The following is a 19,342-nucleotide window of genomic DNA, read 5'->3' on the forward strand; positions in this document are numbered from 1 at the left end:
GTAAATTCTGGTAAAAAGAGAGACAAAGAGTTGTCTTTTAAAAAAATCTAAGTACTTCCACACATCACTAAGACTCAGGATTTCAGTATTTCCAAACACGGAATCATTCGTTCCCAATTTTTGACACATTTAATCATATTTGATCATAAACATAAACAAAATTAGATTCTAAAAACATATCACCAAAATAATAATAATAATAAATTTAAAAATAAAAATAAATTTAAAAATAAAAATAAAAATAAAAATAAAAATATATCATGGAATAACTCAAATGAACAGTATAGTTTTTAGGTACAGACAGCCTTTCAGAGCTACTCCAAAATGGAATGGCATGGCCTCTTATTTTACAACACAATATTTCAGTTGCTTTAATTACAAAATCTGATTAACACAAAAATAATAATTCAACAGTGACTAGTTAAGCTGAAACAAAAGCAAAACAAAAAATATAAACAAATTGAAACATATCTGCTTGTGCAATTAAATTCAAAAAATTTGTAGTAAGTTTTACTTGTTATACCAAATTCCTTTCTGCTATCTACTATCACTAGCAATTCTTAAAGGAAGTAGTTTATGAAAGCTTATTGCAATGATAAACTCAGTTCACAGAAATTTTTAAAATTTCAAAATACAGATTTGCTTTGAAAAATAATATTAGTGGGGACTTATTTTAAACATAGAAATAAACTGCATTTTTCTTTCACGCTAGTAATGTTTCAACTGTTTTGAAAAAGTGATTTATTTAAACAGTTATAAAAGGCTAATTCAGCTGTAGGAAACTGGCTACTGTCTTTTTGTAAAGGGCCATCAGTCAAGTGATTAAGCATCAAGGCAACAGACCACAGGACAGCTGATTAACTCATCCCTCTAGCACAATGTGGCATGAAACAATGCAAAGATGGCAATATCCCAACAGAATCCGTGCTCCCACTGTCACACTGGTTTTGCAATAACAAAACAAGTATTAACAAAGTGGATTAATATCCCTTAACACTAGAATCCTGCTTATCTAAAGGAAATGTAAGGAAACACAGTTGTTAGAGGTCTAATTTATCACCAAGAAAGGATGACTCAAGAGACACAGGCTGCTATGATTTCCAGGAAACAAAGAAATTGGTCATTTTAATAAAAAGAAATAGGCAGATCTTTAAAGAATACAAACGTAGGTAAAGTAAATAAGAATTGATGTTATTCAACTGACTTTCTCCAAAATCAATCAATAATAGCTAAACCTTCCATAACATACAAAACTATGTATAAATCTCTGTATTAAGTACTCACATAAAACTATATTTAATCTTCAAATCTCTACTGTATAAATAAGGAAATTAAGTTTTTTTTAAAGGAAATTAAGTTATATTGATGTTAAATAATTTGCCCAAACTTCACTAAATAATTCAAATTCAAGCAACCTGGCTCCAGAGTCTATGTTCTCAATCACTATGCAAAACTCCCATTATGGGGAGCCTGGGTGTCTCAGTCAGTTAAGCATTTGACTCTTGATTTCAGGTCAGGTCATGATCTCTGGATCTTGGGATCTAGCCCCAAGTCAGGCTCTGTGCTCAGTGGGGAGTCTACTTGAGGGTTTTATCTCCCTCTTCCCCTCAAATAAATAAATAAATCTTAAAAATAACCACTCCCACTTTAATGAGAACAAAAGGACTATACAAAGGCAAAATAAGCAATAATAAAAACAGAATAATTATACATACATTATAGATAGATAGTCATAATAATTCATTCTGTGCAACAAGTTAAACATAGGCAGATAAAAAGAGTAAGGTAACCCCACAGTGTTTATAATTACTGGGAAAGATTATAATACATTATAAGCAGATGCCAAATGATAGGGATGGAAGACACTACAAAAATTCAAGAATCAGTAATTACTGAAGCCTACTGGAAGAAAGTGGATGATGCATAAATATGCTCAGACATCGAATATCCAGCATGCCTGTTATCTGCCAAATGCTGACCTGATGTAAAACAGGATGTTAAAAAAAAAAAAAAAAAAAACAGAACATGACATTTGAGAAATTCACAGAAATATGAATTAGGCATGCATTCATTAACAATGACCAGGGCTATTGCAACAGCTTCTTTACCAAATCTGTTACTCCTGACTTTCCTCTTTTCTAATTCACGAAGGGCTGATAAAAAGGTAAATTTTCAAAACCACAGCTCTGTTCACATAATTCTGCTCATTTACCAGGATGTAAAATCCATACTCCCAACTATACTGAAGATCCACCACAACCTGGCCTGAATCTTTTCTTAAAACTTTTTCTAAAAAAAATATGGATATAGGCAATGGTTCAAAAAGTACACAGAGAAAAAGCATATCTTCCTCCCAATCTTGCCAATGAAGCACCCAACTGCCCTCCCTGGAGGCAACCAATAATTTCAGCTTATATATCTAACTATCATTACCCTGTGCATAAACAAGCATCTATGTATGCATATTCTTTTATTTAATACATGGGATGAAATCATACATATTGATTTATATCTTGTCCCCCAAGGTATCCTGACAATCATTTCATGTTAGTACATATTAAGGCTACCTCATTTTTTCCCACTGGTTGTACAGAATTCAAACATATGGATGTATCATAAATTAATCAGTTTACTACTGAGGAACATTTACTTTCTAGTCTTTCACTGTTAAATGATGCACTAAAATATCCTTCTACATGTGTTCTTCTTTCACATATATAAAAGTATCATTAAGTAAACCTAGCGCTAGGTCAACAATCACACACATTTTAATAATTTAATTTTAAATTGAATATCACTATATTCAAGGGAGGCCTAACACTGCCTATCTTCATGGCAAATTTCCCTTGTACACATTCTCTTCTATTTGGGTAAAGGTACACAATTTCTTCATTCTTCTCAGATTTCCCACATCTCCTTCATTATATCACTCTCAGCAAATTATTCTGCACTCCAGTTTAGCAAAAATATAAGAAGAAGAAAATTTCAAAAAGCTCACACCACCACACCATCCATTGTCCAGAATGTATATTCTGATATAGTCTGCTACTTCCCTTGTCACTGAGGAAGAATCAAAGCTCCTCTACCTGACCAATGCATCTACTTGTAAACTACACCTCATTTTTTAGAGGCCTAATTCAGGACTGCTTCATTTATCTTTCTCTCTCCTCTATCATTAATTTTTCCATTCTCCTAGATCTTTCCTGTAAGCCTTTTAATATGTTTTCTTCAAGTAAAATATATAACAAAGTTATCTCTTAAAATCCTTATTTCATTTTAGCTACCACCCTATTTCTTTCCTCTCTGATAGAACTTGCAAAAAAAAAAGTTGTAAATATTCACTGACTCAAATTCTTCTACTCCCATTCTCATTAACCCAATGGAACCAAGATTTCATCTTCAACATTGGAAATGCTCTAAGGTCAACAGTGACCATAAAGTTGCAAAATCTAATATAGTCAACTCTGAATTCTTATCTTACTTTAGTATCAGCAATAGCTGATTCAGAGGACAGCTCCCTCCTCAACAGATAGGATTCTTCTCATACCCCATTAGCAGCTCCATCACAGTATATAGACTGTTCATTCCTTTTCCTGCCTCCACCACTACATTCAAGTACTCTCAAGTACAAATATCCTCATGCTTCATCTTTTTATCTATGTGCACTTCTTCGGAAATCTCATTTAGTCTCATGACTTTAAACCTGTACACTGATGATGATCAAATGTTTATCTCAATGCCAGACCTCTCTCTACACTATTAGTTCATATATACTTGACAGCTCCAACTTTAATCTAACAGGTAACCTAATCTGTTCTAAACTGGGTTTCTGTATTCCCCACCAAGCATCTTCTTCATTTTAAAAACTAACCTCAACCCCTTTTGTCAATTAATTAATAATTAATTAAAGGAGATGGGGTTAGTTATTAATGAATTAAGAGCAACTCTTTCTGTTCAACCTTCAAAATATAGGAGAATCTGGGGCAGCCCGGGTGGATCAGTGGCTTAAGCGCCGCCTTCAACCCAGGGCCTGATCCTGGAGTCCCGGGATCGAGTCCCACATCGGGCTCCCTGCATGGAGCCTGCTTCTCCCTCTGCCTATGTCTTTGCCTCTCTGTGTCTCTCATGAAAAAATAAATAAAATCTTAAAAAAAAAAAAAAGTAGGAGAATCTAAGCATTTCTCAGTAGTCACTGCCACCATTCTCATCCAAGCTACCATGATCTCATGTCTATATTATAATAGGCTCCATTCTGATACCCTGCTTTCACATTTGACCCTTATAGTCCATTTTTAAATAAGTCAAATCATCATTATTTTGGTTCAAAATCTTTTAATGGCTTCCTACTCAACCTCATGAAAAAGGCAAAGTGATTACAAAATGTATGGGATTTGCCCCCCGCCCCCATCCCATGCCCACACTTTCTCCCCCTTCCTTCAGTTCCACTGGCCTGAAGGCAAACCTAGGAAATTAGAAACCTATTCCTACTTCAGAGGGCCAATGCATCTAATAGTCCCCGAACCTGCAATTGCTCTTCGCCTAAACATGTATGACATATTCCCTCACTTCCTTCAGGTATTGACTCAAATGATAGCTTCTCACTAAAGTTATTTGTCTAATCTGTTTCGAACTGTACCTCTCCACTCTCTAACTGCTGCCTCCCTGTATTATCTTCCTCTGCTTTACTTTTTTTTTCTTAAAGATTTTATTTATGTATTCATGAGAGACACAAACACGGGGGGGGGGGGGGGGGGCAGACACAGGCAGAGGGAGAAGCAGGCTGCGTGCAAGGAGCCCGACGTGGGACTAGATCCTCAGTCTCCAGGATCAGGCCCTGGACTGAAGGTGGCGCTAAACTGGGGGTGGGACTGCCCTGCTTTACATTTTCTAGAAGATTTTAAAAATGTCTATCCTGTAATTTCTTCTACTAATTATCAACTTCCATTTTTTTCCAGATAATCATTCCATCTGGAATATATTTTATTTTAAGATTTTTATTTATTCATTCATGAGACACACAGATGAGAGAGAGAAAGAGAGGCAGAGGCACAGGCAGAGGGAGAAGCAGGCTCCATGCAGGGAGCCCGAAGTGGGACTTGATCCCAGGTCTCTAGAAGACACCCTGGGCTGAAGGCAGGGGCCAAACCGCTGAGCCACCAGGGCTGCCCTGGAATATATTTTAAAGTATTACAGAGAAGATATAAATTTCTATTTTTCCAGGTCATTATCTAGTTGCCCCATTTATTGAATAATTTTTTCTCACTTATTAAAAATGCAGTTTATAGAATATAAGCTTCTTACAAGATTTTGAAATGATTGTAGATATTATCCACTCTTTACTTCTACCAAAGTTTTAATTACTGAATAATCATAACATGCTATGACATCTTTTAGGAATGAGTGGTCTTTCATTAATCTTTTTCTTCAGAATTTGCCTACATATTTTGCAACTTTAGTTTAGCACCATCTTATTTCCGAAAACAAAATGTATCATGCTGGTATTCTCCTTCAATCATGTCAAATTTATACTTTAATTAAGGAAAAGTGAATTCTTGTGATGCTTAGTCTTTCCCTCTAGGCTTACGTTAGGTCTTTATTCAAATTTTGTCTCTTCAGTATTTTAAAATTCTTTTAGGTCATCTTTCTAGTTAGGTTTTTTTTCTGTTTCACAACTTTATTTTTCCCATTTTAATTATTCTGAGTTGTTGGTCTCTTACATCTTCTAGAAAATAATCTCTTTCATCCAAGATTCAAAGTTTATTTGCAATAAATATAAGCAAAGTACTTTAATTTTTTTCTACCAGTGTACCTATAATTATTTCTTCAATTTCATTTTTTATTCCATGAACTTGAAGTTTCTCCTAGTTGTACCTGAATGGGTGAACTAACAATTTGCATCTTTTGTTTTAAGAAGCTCACAAATTAAAAAAAAAAAAAAAGGCTCACAAATTGAGTAATTCTGTTTTTAATAATTCATTCTTTTTCACATTTATACCTTATTAATTTTCTTCTATTTTACTTAGGTTTATTATATTCTTTTCCAAACTTACTAGGTTGGGTGCTTAAGTTATTTTCATACCTTTCTCATCATGTAACTATTTAAAACAAGGAATTTTATTTTGAGCACCTTTAGCTGTGCCTTATACCTTCTGATATATAACTTTCACCAAAGGGGCTTCATTTCCACTTTTATCCTAGAGTTGACAAAACAGCTTTAAAATATCCATGTTTTAACAGGTTTTTCCTGTTTTCTAATTTTGTCATAAATGTCTGCTCTTACTGTATTGTGATCAGATGCTTTTTTAATCTTCTATACTTTGAGAGGTTACATATGATTTAGATTCTGTACATTTTCTGATATTCAATGGACACTTTCAAAGAGGTCATATTCTTTATACATGTTTCTCTATGTGTTCTAAGCTACTAGTTCTATTATTTAGGACTGCTATAATCACTATTATTTTTGGTTCCCATAATCTACCACGGACATAGCTAACCTTGTTTAAAGAGATCTCATACAACTAATGTATTTATTTTGTCTCAGAGTTAGCAGAGGGATTTTCCAATCTATAAAGATAATTATAACTACTTAAACTTCATCATGGACTGAGTCCTGATCATTAGGAGGTTTGTGTGTCTCAGAGAGATGGAGACAAAGATACAGACTGAGGTTCAATGATTTCTAGCCTGAATTAAACCTTATTTTCAACATTCACAAATCCAAGACTTAGGAACTTCATATTGTGATCTAATGTGAAGATATTTCCCTTTTGATGGGAAGTTTATTCTATTTACATCTATCAATTGCATATGGTGGCTTTTATAGTTATTTTATTTTGTGATACATACTGTTTTAAATATTTTTAATTAAATTTTTTAACCACCTGATTTCTTCCTGCTTTCTGTGTTATTCTCATAAATGGGAATTGTATTTCTCTCCAGTGTCCACTTTTATGACTTTATAAACTACTATAGAAAGAAAAACAGAATTCAATGTATCTATCAAGTCTCTACTCTGAGCAATGGACAAGTTATTTTTGCCCTCTCTCTTCCAGTCCTATCAATTATAAGGATTGTCTTAGAATTTATTTTATACTTTTCAAAGATATTTATACCTCTCATCCTTTTGCAAGTGAAAAACCTACAAATAATTATCTAAGTACAGAAATGAATTCTATGGGGGATCCCTGGGTGGCGCAGCGGTTTGGCGCCTGCCTTTGGCCCAGGGCACGATCCTGGAGACCCGGGATCAAGTCCCGCGTCGGGCTCCCAGTGCATGGAGCCTGTTTCTCCCTCTGCCTGTATCTCTGCCTCTCTCTCTCACTCTATCATAAATAAATTTTTTAAAATTTTTAAAAAAAAGAAAAAGAAAAGAAATGAATTCCATGGGATGCCTGGGTGGCTCAGTCGTTAAGTGTCTGCCTTTGGCTCAGGTCATCATGATGCCAGAAGAGTCTTGAGATCAAGCCCTGAGTCAGGCTCCCTGGTCAATGGGGAGTCTGCTTCTCCCTCTCCTCCCTCTGCTCCTCCTCCAGATTGTGCTCAGATACACTCTCTCTCGAATAAATAAAATCTGTAAAAATAAAATAATAATAAAAAGAAATGAACTCCATTATACATTAAAGACAAACGGGTGGCTCAGCGGATTAGCGCCGCCTTCGGCCCAGGGCGTGGTCCTGGAGACCCGGGACCCACCTCGGGCTCCCCACATGGAGTCTGTTTCTCCCTCTGCCTGTGTCTCTGCCTCTTTCTCTCTCTCTCTCTCCTCTTCGTGTTTCTCGTGAATAAACAAAATCATTAAAAAATTTAAAAATTAGGGATCCCTGGGTGGCGCAGTGGTTTGGCGCCTGCCTTTGGCCCAGGGCACGATCCTGGAGACCTGGGATCGAATCCCACATCGGGCTCCTGGTGCATGGAGCCTGCTTCTCCCTCTGCCTCTCTGTGTGTGTGTGTGTGTGACTATCGTAAATAAAAATTTTTTTAAAAAATTAAAAAATAAAGACAAACTAGTCTAATATTTCTAATATCCACCAAATGTTCAAAAATTATTCATCATAAGTAGGTTCAAGCATCTAACTATTCATTATGTTGTCTAATGAAATCAATCTAAGAATGTCCATATTAAGATGTATATATTATTTTAAATTATTTTTCTTCTATTTCTCCTTTATTTTAGAGTTAGGGCATTATAATTTCTTATGTGTATAGGAAAAATTATAATATCTATTAACTTTATTTCAGGAGTGTCAATGTATCAATAAACTTCATGGATATTGAAATCTGAATTTCATATAATTTATGCATCACAAAATTGTTTTACTTTCTATACTTCAAAAACAAAAAAACTATTCATAGCTTGTAGGCTATACAAAATTAAGCAATGGCTCAGAACTGACTTGCAGGTCCTTTAAGTAGGCTCCACGCCAAGTGCAGAGTCCAATGTAGAGCTTAAACTAACAACCCTGAGATCAAGACCTGACCTGAGATCAGAGGTGGATGCTTAACCGACTGAGCCATCCAGGTGCCCCATCACAGGTCTTAATTTACTGACCCCTGTCTTTAAAAAGATTTTATTTTTCCAACTCCACTGGCTATCACTAAATAACGAGAACAAATACACTATCTGACAAACTATATTCTGGAACACTTTTGTAAATGTCAAATTAAAAATGCACCTTGAAGACCGTTAGTATCAGCATACTGATTGTCACATTTTTCTCACTTAAATATATAGCAAGTTATAACTTAAACTTACTTATATTAATTTACTTGTACTCTTTGTTCTAAAACAGCTATTCTATGCACAATATAACTATATCCTATGATAGTTTTTATTAGAGAACTCTGACAAACTGAAAGTAACTTCTGAAGTAAAAGACTAATAAAGAGATTGAATAAAAACATCTACTACAGAAAAAAACAAGAGTTGAAGAACAGGGGCACCTGGGTAGTTCAGTGGTTGAGCGTCCACCTTTGGCTCAGATCCTGATCCAGGGTCTTGGGGTCAAGTCCTGCATTGGGTTCCCCATTGGGAGCCTGTTTCTCCCTCTCCCTATGTCTCTGCCATTCTCTGTGTGTCTCTCATGAATAAATAAATAAAATCTTAAAAAAAAAAAGAGTTGAAAAACAAAACATATTTTATTCACAACACTAGGATGACTTTTTTGTCCTCTCCAGAATGATTTTCTATTTAGTAAAAGTGAGGAAATCCACATGCAAGTAGAAGTTCTAATTCTTTACTTTTAGGGTTTTTTTTTTTAAGATTTTACTTATTTCACAAAAAGAGAAAGCACAAGCTGGGGGAGCAGCGGAGGGAGAGGGAGAAGCAGGCTCCCCACAGAGAGGGAATCCAATGCAGGGCTCTGTTCCAGGACTCTAGGATCATGATCTGAGCCTGAGGCAGACACTCAACCAAATAAACCACCCAGGCACCCCATGCTTTTGAAATTAAAGAAGAAAATACATCTAAGTTTTCAGTTCAGTATCATCTAGTAGTATTTACAAAACACCCAATAAGATTACAATGTTAATTAATGCCACTGCTGCCATGCTTCATCAGAAAACAACAGAACTGTGATATAAAGAAACCATTCCATGCTGCAGAGGACTAATCTGGAATGAAAATGTATAGTCTAAAAGAAATTTCATCACGGGATCCCTGGGTGGCGCAGCAGTTTGGCGCCTGCCTTTGGCCCAGGGCACGATCCTGGAGACCCGGGATCGAATCACACAGCCTGCTTCTCCCTCTGCCTGTGTCTCAGCCTCTCTCTCTCTCTCTCTCTGTGTGACTATCATAAAATAAAAATAAAAAACAAATTTAAAAAAAAAATTGTTTAAAGAAATCTCATCATGAATATATCTAAGTGTGTCCCCAAAATATCAGATAGATTTAACAAATCAAAAATCTATCTCATATTTTCCACAGGAACAAGTAGACAAAACCAGTGAAGAAAAATATGTGAGAAAATGTGATTTTTACTAAAAAATCCATTCAAAACATCATAGTAGAAAATAAACAAAGAGTTCTTATTCTAAAATTTTTAATGGAAATGCAAAGGACTTAGATTTGCCAACACAACTTTAAAAAAGAATAGTAAGGTTGGAGGACTTCTACTACCTAATTTCAAGGCTTAATATAAATATACAATAATAGGGACACCTGGGTGGCTCAGTGGTTGAGCAGATGCCTTCAGCTCGGGGTGTGATCCCAGAGTCCTGGGATCAAGTCCTACATCAGGCTCCCCATAGGGAGCCTGCTTCTCCCTCTGCCTATCTCTCTGCTGCTGCTCGCTTGCTCTCTCTCTCTCTCATGAATAAATAAATAAAATCTAAAAAAAAAAAAAAAAAAAAAGTACAATAATAAAGAGAGGGTGGTACTGGCCTAATAACAGTAATGCAAATCACTGCAACAGAAAAGAGAACTCAGAAGAAAATTCATAGTAATTCTACTACTGGGTATTTACCCAAAGCAAACAAAAACACTAATTTGAAAAGATACACACATTATTTATAATAACCAAGATATGGAAGCAACTTAATTGTCTATCAATTGACGATTAAAAAAGATGCTGTGTGTACATGCCCCCTCCCCCACAAATGGGGTATTTCCCAACCATAAAAAAGGGTAAGATCTTGCCATTTGAATCAACATGGATAGTCCTATACGGAATTACGTTATATTAAGTAAATTTAACAGAGAAAAATACCATATGATTTAACTTCTATGTAAAATCTAGAAAATAAAACAAATGAATAAAGAAACAAAAAGCTAAAACAGATTCATAAAATACAGAGACCAAAAACGCATTCTTGCTAGAGGGGAGGAGGTGGGGGGATGGGCAAAATGGAAGACGGGGAGACACAGGCCTCCAGTTCTGGAATAGGAAAAATGGCACGGCATAGGGAATATAATCAATAGTATTACAATAGTGCTCTGTGGAGATGAATGGTACCTATACTTGTGATGAGCATGGCATAGTGTATAGACTTGTTGAATCATTCTGTTATATACCTGAAACTACCTTGTATGTCAACTACAATTTAAAAAAAGATTCATACATATATGCTCATTTTAAACAAAAGTAAATGCCTCAGCCTTTACTTCATAATCTAAACAGAAGTTAACTTGAAATAGATTATAGACTTAAATGTATAAGCTAAAACCATTAAACCTATAGAAGAAAACAGAGAAGAAAAATTTTCACCATTTAGAGCAGGCAAACATTTCTATATGAAAGAGCTTACTTAAATCATTAAAAAAATTAATGAGTTAGAATTAAAATTAAATACTTATGTCATTTGAAAGACACTATTAATAAAAAGGGCAAACCACAGACTGGGAGAAAATACTATCAATACATAAATCTGACAAAGAACTTGTACCCGGAATACATAAAAATTCTCATTATTCAGTAATAGTAAAACCTGATTTTTTAATAATGGGCAAAAGATTTGAATAGATGCTTCACAGAAAATACACAAATGGCCAACATCCACATTAAACAACATTAAACACTGTGATGCCTGGGTGTCACAGTGGTTGAGCATCTGCCTTTGGCTCATGTCATGATCCTGGGGTCCTGGGATCGAGTGCTGCATCAGGCTCACTGCAGGGAGCCTGCTTCAACCTCTGCCTATGTATCTGCTTCTCTTTCTGTGTCTCTCATGAATAAATAAATAAAAGCTTTGTAAAAAATAAATAAGATTTTTTTTAAAAAACCATTAGTTATGAGGAAATGCAAAGTAAAACAGAAAGAAAATATTACTACAAACCAGTAATGAAGACTAACAATATCAGTTATTCAGGATTTGGGACAATTGTAACTCTCTTACATTGCTGGAATGTTAAAATAACCTAATCACTTTAAAAACAGTTTAGCAGTTTCTTGAAGTGTCAAGCACAAACTAATCATAGAACCCAGCAATTTCAATCCCAGGTATTTACCCAAGAGAAATAAATATGAATATGAATATCCAAATTGACTTCTGTGTGAGTATTCATGATAGCTTTCTTCACAATAATCAAAAACTGGAAACAATTCAAACGTCCATCAACTCAAGAATGGGTAAGTAAATTGTAGAATATAATTGTGTAACTGATAGTTAACTATATCTATTCATGGATAAATTTCAAAAACATGCTGAGCTAAAGAAGCTAGATATAAAAGAATACTTAATATATGGCTCTATTTTTAAAAGATTCCAAAATGACTAAACTATTCTAAGGATAATGGCAAACAGATTAGGGGCCTGGACAGAAGTGTGGAGGAAGAGATGGAATTAACTGAAAAGTGGCAGGATTTAAAATTTTTGAAAATGTTCTATATTTCTATTGTGGGTTTATACAATTGCAAAACTTAAAACTTCATACTTTTATTGTACATATACGCTATATAATTTGTGATTCTACATTTGAACTTAAATTTGTAAATAATATAACCTCAAATTAACCTCTCTCAATCACAGATCAAAAAACAGTTTTATAACTTTAATGCTATCAGCAGAACTACCTACTAACGTGGGTAAGGGAAAAGGGAAAAGAGAAAGAACAGAAACACGATTTTAAATATCATTCGTGGTAGAAAAGCATCTCTTTTGGGATGTCTGCACAGCTCCGTGGTTGAGCTCTGCTTTTGGCTCAGGGCCTAATCCTGAAGTTCAGGGATGGAGTTCCACATCGGGCTCCCTGAGGGGAGCGGAGCCCGCTTCTCTCTCTGCCTGTGTCTCTGTCTCTCTTTCTCTGTGTCTCTTCTGAATAAATGAATAAAATCTTTAAAAAAAAAAAAAAGGAAAGAAAAGCATCTTTATTTCAAGATTAATATGACATAGCTAAATCCCCTAATCATACTATAAGTTTTTGTCATATTTCAAGGCATTTTTCAGCTCTACACAATAAATAATTTAAAAAAAAACACACAAATAAGAAACTTTCTGCTGAATGAACCAGAATTTGTTATTAGGTAAGGACTACAAATCTGTAGCTATCATTTAACCAGTGATGAAGTGCTTACCATAAGACAGGCTGGTGAAATGTTATTTGTATTAAGAAGTGGCTAAGCATATAAAATAGTTAGCCAATCATCACAAGAGGCTCAGAAAATGTGACACAAGCCATTTTCTTGACTAAGATACACTGATATCCAGAAACATGACAGAACATTAATCAAGTGTAGCAGTACATCCTTAGAGCCTAAACAAATCTACTAGGTCAAGAGTCAACAAATCTGTTCTGTAACAGTGCCATAGGAACCATGCAGTTCTCTCAAAACTACTCAACTCTGCTGTTGTAATATAAAATCAGCCACAAACAATACGTTGAGGAATAAGCAGGACTGTTTTCCAATAAAAATTTATGGACACAAAAATTTGAATCTCACATAATATTCATATGTCAATATTATATAAGTCATGTAACTATACATCACTTGTTGTTATTCTTCCTTTTTTTTTTTGACAAATTAAAAAGATAAAAACCATGCTTGGGGTCATTCATGGGTCACTCAAAATTAAGTGATGGGCCAAATCTGACCCAATGAGCCAGAGTTTGCTGATTCCTGTACTAGGCAAAAGGCCATTGTTTTGTCATTTATAATGTTTCCTTTTATATTAATAAACCCATTGCAAAGTTTGAAATTTACAAGTACCAAAGAATTTCAGGGATCCCTGGATGGCGCAGCGGTTTGGAGCCTGCCTTTGGCCCAGGGCGCGATCCTGGAGACCCGGGATCGAATCCCACGTCAGGCTCCTGGTGCATGGAGCCTGCTTCTCCCTCTGACTGTGTCTCTGCCTCTCTCTCTCTCTCTCTCTCTGTGTGACTATCATAAATAAATAAAGTTTAAAAAAAAAGAATTTCAAAGTAATTATAAAGAAATGGATATTTTTCACATTGCATTTACACCAATGGTGATAAATACATTTAAAATTACTTCTAAAGAATAATAAATACAATAGCATTTTTGCAACATACCGGTCTATTGCTGTAAGACATAGTAAATACTAATAAATATTAGTTAAGTGAATTCTGGAACCAACTTTTGGTCCCCTATGAGTATAATCTATCAAATTTAATACATTCTTTACTACCTTTATAAGAACATACTGAACACAGCAATGTGACTAGTCCTGCCAACTTTAGTTACCATATAAGATTACATCTCCATGATCTCAGGGTCTATTAAGCTATATCCAAAATGCTTTACTTTTTAGGTCCAATTTGCAGCTTCATTATTTCTTCCCCTTTGTCAAGCTAGTAGCTAGGACTTCTTCAACCTACCTACTGCAATCTTTTATACTGTGAAGAGACACAAATCAGATAAAACTAAGATTATAGGAACTGTATATAAATCACTAGGCCCAAAGTAATTCAAGAAAATGGCCACTTACTAATATTTGAGCTTTAGCCATTAATTTAGTGGCATATATTCTGTTCTAAAGCTCTTTTATTTTTCATTTAAGCCTTGATTATTAACTGTGTTTCAGTTAGACAAGATTGCCAGGATACAATCTGTACAGACGAAGCATTGGCAAAATATGAAATTCTGCTGTCAAGAGTAGCTAGAGAAATTAACTCAAAGAGGGGGAAATAGAGATGAAACATATAGACAATAGCTCTTACATCCTATTTTACTCAAAATAGTTTTAAATGTCTGCAAATGTCTGATGGAGGCAACACACAGGGAAATTACCACACCTGGGGCAAATGATGGTACTTTGTCAAGTGTTTATATTACAGAACACTCTTTACCAGATTAAGTTTTATATATAATATCACAGTTATTTCTAAGTGGCAGTAAAGTGAAATACTACTAAACTCATACCAGTGATAGAATAGACAGAGATTGCCTTTTATCTGAAGGAAAACCATGTCACCCCAAAATAGGCCTCTTTGACATAAAAATTATTTTGAGCTGAAGGCAATTAAGCAGCAGCAAATGTGGGAAAAGCACTCTCTACCCTCCTCCTTTTACTACCTAAAAGCAGGATATAAGCCCAGAGATAGCATGAAAGAAATCTGCAAAAAAAAACAAAAAGAAACAAAAAAAAAACAAAAAACAACAACAACAAAAAACCCACCTTACTCCATTAGAGTTTCCTCCAGTATATTTACCTTCGCATAGTTTGCTACTCTTGGAAATCGCATAGTTTGCTACTCTTGGAAATCTAAAACTGCTTTCTTTATCCTTTCATTTCTCTACAGGTTTTTTTTTTTCTTTTTTCATTTTATTTGATAGGGAGAAAAAAGCAGGGGCAGGGGCAGGGACAGAGGGAGAGGGAGAGGGAGAAGCAGACTCCCTACTGAGCAGGGAGCCCAACATGATGCTCAATCCCAGACCTGGGATCATGACCTGAGCCGAAGGGAAGCACTGAACCAACTAAGGGTTGCCAGCCAGGCAACCCTTCTCTACAGATTTACTCTTCTTTGTTAAAGATCTGACATAAGCCAGAGTTCTGAGACAGTTCTTTGAGTTACACATTTTCCTAGGCTTCTCTCATGTACTTAAGAAATGTAGATATTAATAAACTTTTGATTTGATTGTGTTAATCTCTCTGTTATAGGGTCCGAATCAAAAACATGAGATTGAACTCTTTAATATATAAAGTCTTGTTTTCTCATGCTGAAAATTAACCTGTAAAGCTGACTTCTTAAAAGGAAACCTGCTTTTACTCTGCTAGAGAACCATCTCACTTTGCCATAGAGGTAAACCACTGGGCTGCCAGTAAGTAGGGCACAGACTTGGAGGGATTAAGAGGGATGTTTGAACCTTTTAAAATTGGGGAAATATGTCCTTTAGTTTAATGTCTTTCTTACACTATTGACTTACATAAGATTATGTAACAGAGGAAAAATCCTTTTAAAGAGCTCTATCTCAATTTTCACTACATAATTCTTTAACCAAAAATGACTAAAACAACTTTGAGAGAAATCAAGATACTTTATTTGTTCTAGGTACTTAAGCTAGAGTTTCCCGATCACTGTGCAAAGGATAAAGCAAATAAGCTAAATATGGAGTTGATCCCTCTGTCCTGAGGATAGCTGGGTATAAGCTGGTTCTCCAACCCAACCCCACCCTACTATACCAAAGAAGAGAAGAAAAAATATCTTGGTATATTGCAACCTGTTCACAGCATAGTGTAACAGGTTATTAACTAGAAAACTCTATAAAATAAATGGGTTTTACCCTATTTTCTTTAATTTATAAATTATAAAAATACAGGCTTTTACTAAAGAATTAAAAATTTATAAATATTTCCTATTACTAATATATCTCTTCTTTTTAAAACTCTTAACCTAAGACAGTATTCTTGTTTCTGTCTCTTGGATACCAAAAAGTTCTATTCTAATTCTTCTACTTTATTTGAAGGGAGTCATTAGATTAACAAAAATTAAGTAATTTTATCATAAAAAGCAAATATTCGGACAGCCCGGGTGGCTCAGTGGTTTAGCACTGCCTTCAGCCCAGTGCATGATCCTGTAGACCCAGGATCGAGTCCCACGTCAGGCTTTCTGCATGGAGCCTGCTTCTCCCTCTGCCTGTAACTCTGCCTGTCTCTCATCAATCAATAAATAAAATCTTTTAAAAAAATAAATATAAAAAGCAAATATTCTAATTCTAAACCTTTGTTACAGGCATGTACTTTATGTTCTGATCAGTGACAAAATTTCAAATGCTAACCCAGTTAACACTATTAGGGAAGAAGTGTACAAAGAATTGAGTTCACGGTATCACTCTGCACTACTGACAAGCCTCAGCCTAAGCAAGGGCAAAAGAAAACAGAAAAATGAGCAAATGACAACAAGAAATTTTAGGGTAGAGGCTATGAGGGAAGGAAAGGATGTAGCAGCTTCTAATATGTAAGCTTAGACTGTTTGTATCTCACTTTTAACCTGTGTCTTGAATTGTTATATAAGTAGGAAACTCATCAGCACTTGCTGACAACCCTAGACTTCTCTGTTTTAAGTTAACACTACTTTATTTTTCTGTTATGTGTCATTGGTAACTTACAAACTTCTTTTTTAGCCTAAGGATACTTTCTTCAAAGGAACACTTAACAGCAAGCAAATATATAAATGCAAGTTAAGTTGGACAACTGCTAGAGCCCTCTAGATCCTCCCAGAGCAGGCAAAAGAGTTTTCCATTCATTCAACAAATACTTATTATTAAGCACCTATCATTTGCCAGAAATAAGGAGTCAGCAGGGAGTAAGATAAGACCGATTTCCTGATGAAACTTCAAGTTTAGAATGCAGTTTTTTGTTTTTGTTTTTGTTTTTTTTTAATTAGTGCTTTAAAAGACTGGGCCTGAGCAAAATTCTGGAAGGAAATCCTTTTCTCTGTACTCCCAATTCCTAACATCTCTCATTGATCCCAGATAGCCCAATTTGTAGGATGGTAACAAAAATATCTTCTGAAAAAAGAAAGTTCATTAGCAGTTCTAACGAGTCATAGGGAGGCCTGGATTGCTCAGCGGGTTAAAACGTCTGACTTAATTTCAGCTCAAGTCCCGATCTCAGGGTTGGGAGTTTGATCTCAGGGTCATGAGTTCAAGCCCCATGTTCAAGCCCTACTTAAAAAAAACAAAACATTTTTTTCCTTCTCCTGCGCGGGAGACCTCTGCCACAACCATATTACGCCAGATCATCGGTCAGGCCAAGAAGCATCCGAGCTTGATCCCCCTCTTCATATTTATTGGGGCAGGAGGTACTGGAGCAGCACTCTATGTGTTGCGCTTGGCATTGTTCAATCCTGATGTTAGTTGGGATAGGAAGAATAACTCAGAACCTTGGAACAAACTGGGTCCCAATGATCAATACAAGTTCTATTCAGTGAATGTAGATTACAGCAAACTGAAGAAAGAAGGTCCAGACTTCTAAATGAAATGTTTCACTATAAAGCTGCTTAGAATGAAGGTCTTCCAGAAGCCATCCGCACAATTTTCCACTTATCCAGGAAATATTTCCCCTCTAAATGCACGAAATCATGTTGGTGTATTGTGTTGGGGTTTACACTGAATAATAAATATCTGAAACTTGGAAAAAAAAAAATTTTTTTCAAAACTAAATAGATAAAATAAAGTCATAATTTCTCCTTAGAAAACAAGTCATTCAATTACCTGGCAATCTGTTTCTAAATATAAATTAAAAACGCATAACATTCTACAATACAAAATGTATTTAAAAGTTACTCTAGAGACACCTGGGTGGCTCACTACCTTAAATGTCTGCCTTTTGCTCAGGCCATGACCCCAGGATCCTGGGATCAAGCCCCGCACTGGGCTTCCTGCTCGGTTTATCCCTCTCTGCCCTTCCCCCTGCCTTGTGTTTTCTTGCTCTCTCTCAAATAGATAAATAAAATCTTAAAAAATAATAATAATAAGTTAGCCTAAACCAAGATCAGCACTGGTTGGCTTTAAAAATTGAAATTTAGGAAAAACAATCCCTATAACTGGCAACAACCAAAAAATATAAAAAGAAAAAAGAAAAAGGCTGACCATGAATAGTTTCAGGCTATGGCAAGAGTGGCATTCTAATAGAATAGCTACATGAAATGAAAATTTAAAAAACATGTTCAATACTAAAGGCAAATTAGACAAGAAAGTAATAGGTATGCCAAGTATCAGAAACTCAAAAGACAGATGGCTCAATTGGTTGAGTACTGGACTCTTGAATTTGGCTCAGGTCATGATCTTAGTTTTGTGGGATCAAGCCCCATGTCCGGCTCTGCACTCAGCAGGAAATCTACTAGAGATTCTCTCCCTCTCCTGCTGCCCCCACTAAATAAATAAATAAATAAAATCAAGAAAGAAAGAAAGAAAAGAAAGAAAGAAAGAAAAGAAAGAAAGAAAGAAAGAAAGAAAGAAAGAAAGAAAGAAAGAAAGAAAGAAAAGCAAGCATTCCTTTTATTCTTTTGGATGTCTCAAAAGTATAATGTTTCAACAGGTCCTAAAGGGACTAATAATGGAACAGAACTCAGAAGCCACAATGTCTCAGTTCAAATCTTAATTCTATCATTCACTAGCATTGTGTTAAACTTGGACAAATTAGATAATTTCTCTCTACGACAATTCCTCCTCTGTACAATGGGACTGATCACAATGCCTTATTCCATAGGTTTGATATAGAGATTAAATGAGTTAGTGAAATACAATGTCATGTAAGGTACTTACAAAGATATCTTTAAAAAAAGTAATCACATATTCAAACACTACGTTACCAGTGTAGTAACTGATCTAGTAGCAGCAGTGAATGCCACAATACGTAACCATTTTCTATTTATAAATTTACTAATCCCTGCTGCAATTCTATTTAAAAATTTGAGACAGTATAAGCAAAAATGTTAATATAA

The 19,342-nt window shown here is 35.2% G+C and overlaps 1 protein-coding gene and 1 pseudogene across 5 annotated transcripts in view; one reads left to right on the plus strand and one right to left on the minus strand.

The window, feature by feature from the left end:
• The window catches only part of COP1 (COP1 E3 ubiquitin ligase), a 247,303-nt gene that overhangs the window by 115,227 nt on the left and 112,734 nt on the right, over positions 1-19,342 (minus strand). The window lies entirely within an intron of this gene.
• LOC112921694 (cytochrome c oxidase subunit NDUFA4 pseudogene) lies at positions 17,536-18,042 on the plus strand (annotated as a pseudogene).

Source organism: Vulpes vulpes, chromosome 13 (assembly GCF_048418805.1).
Source record: "Vulpes vulpes isolate BD-2025 chromosome 13, VulVul3, whole genome shotgun sequence".
NCBI lineage: Eukaryota > Metazoa > Chordata > Mammalia > Carnivora > Canidae > Vulpes > Vulpes vulpes.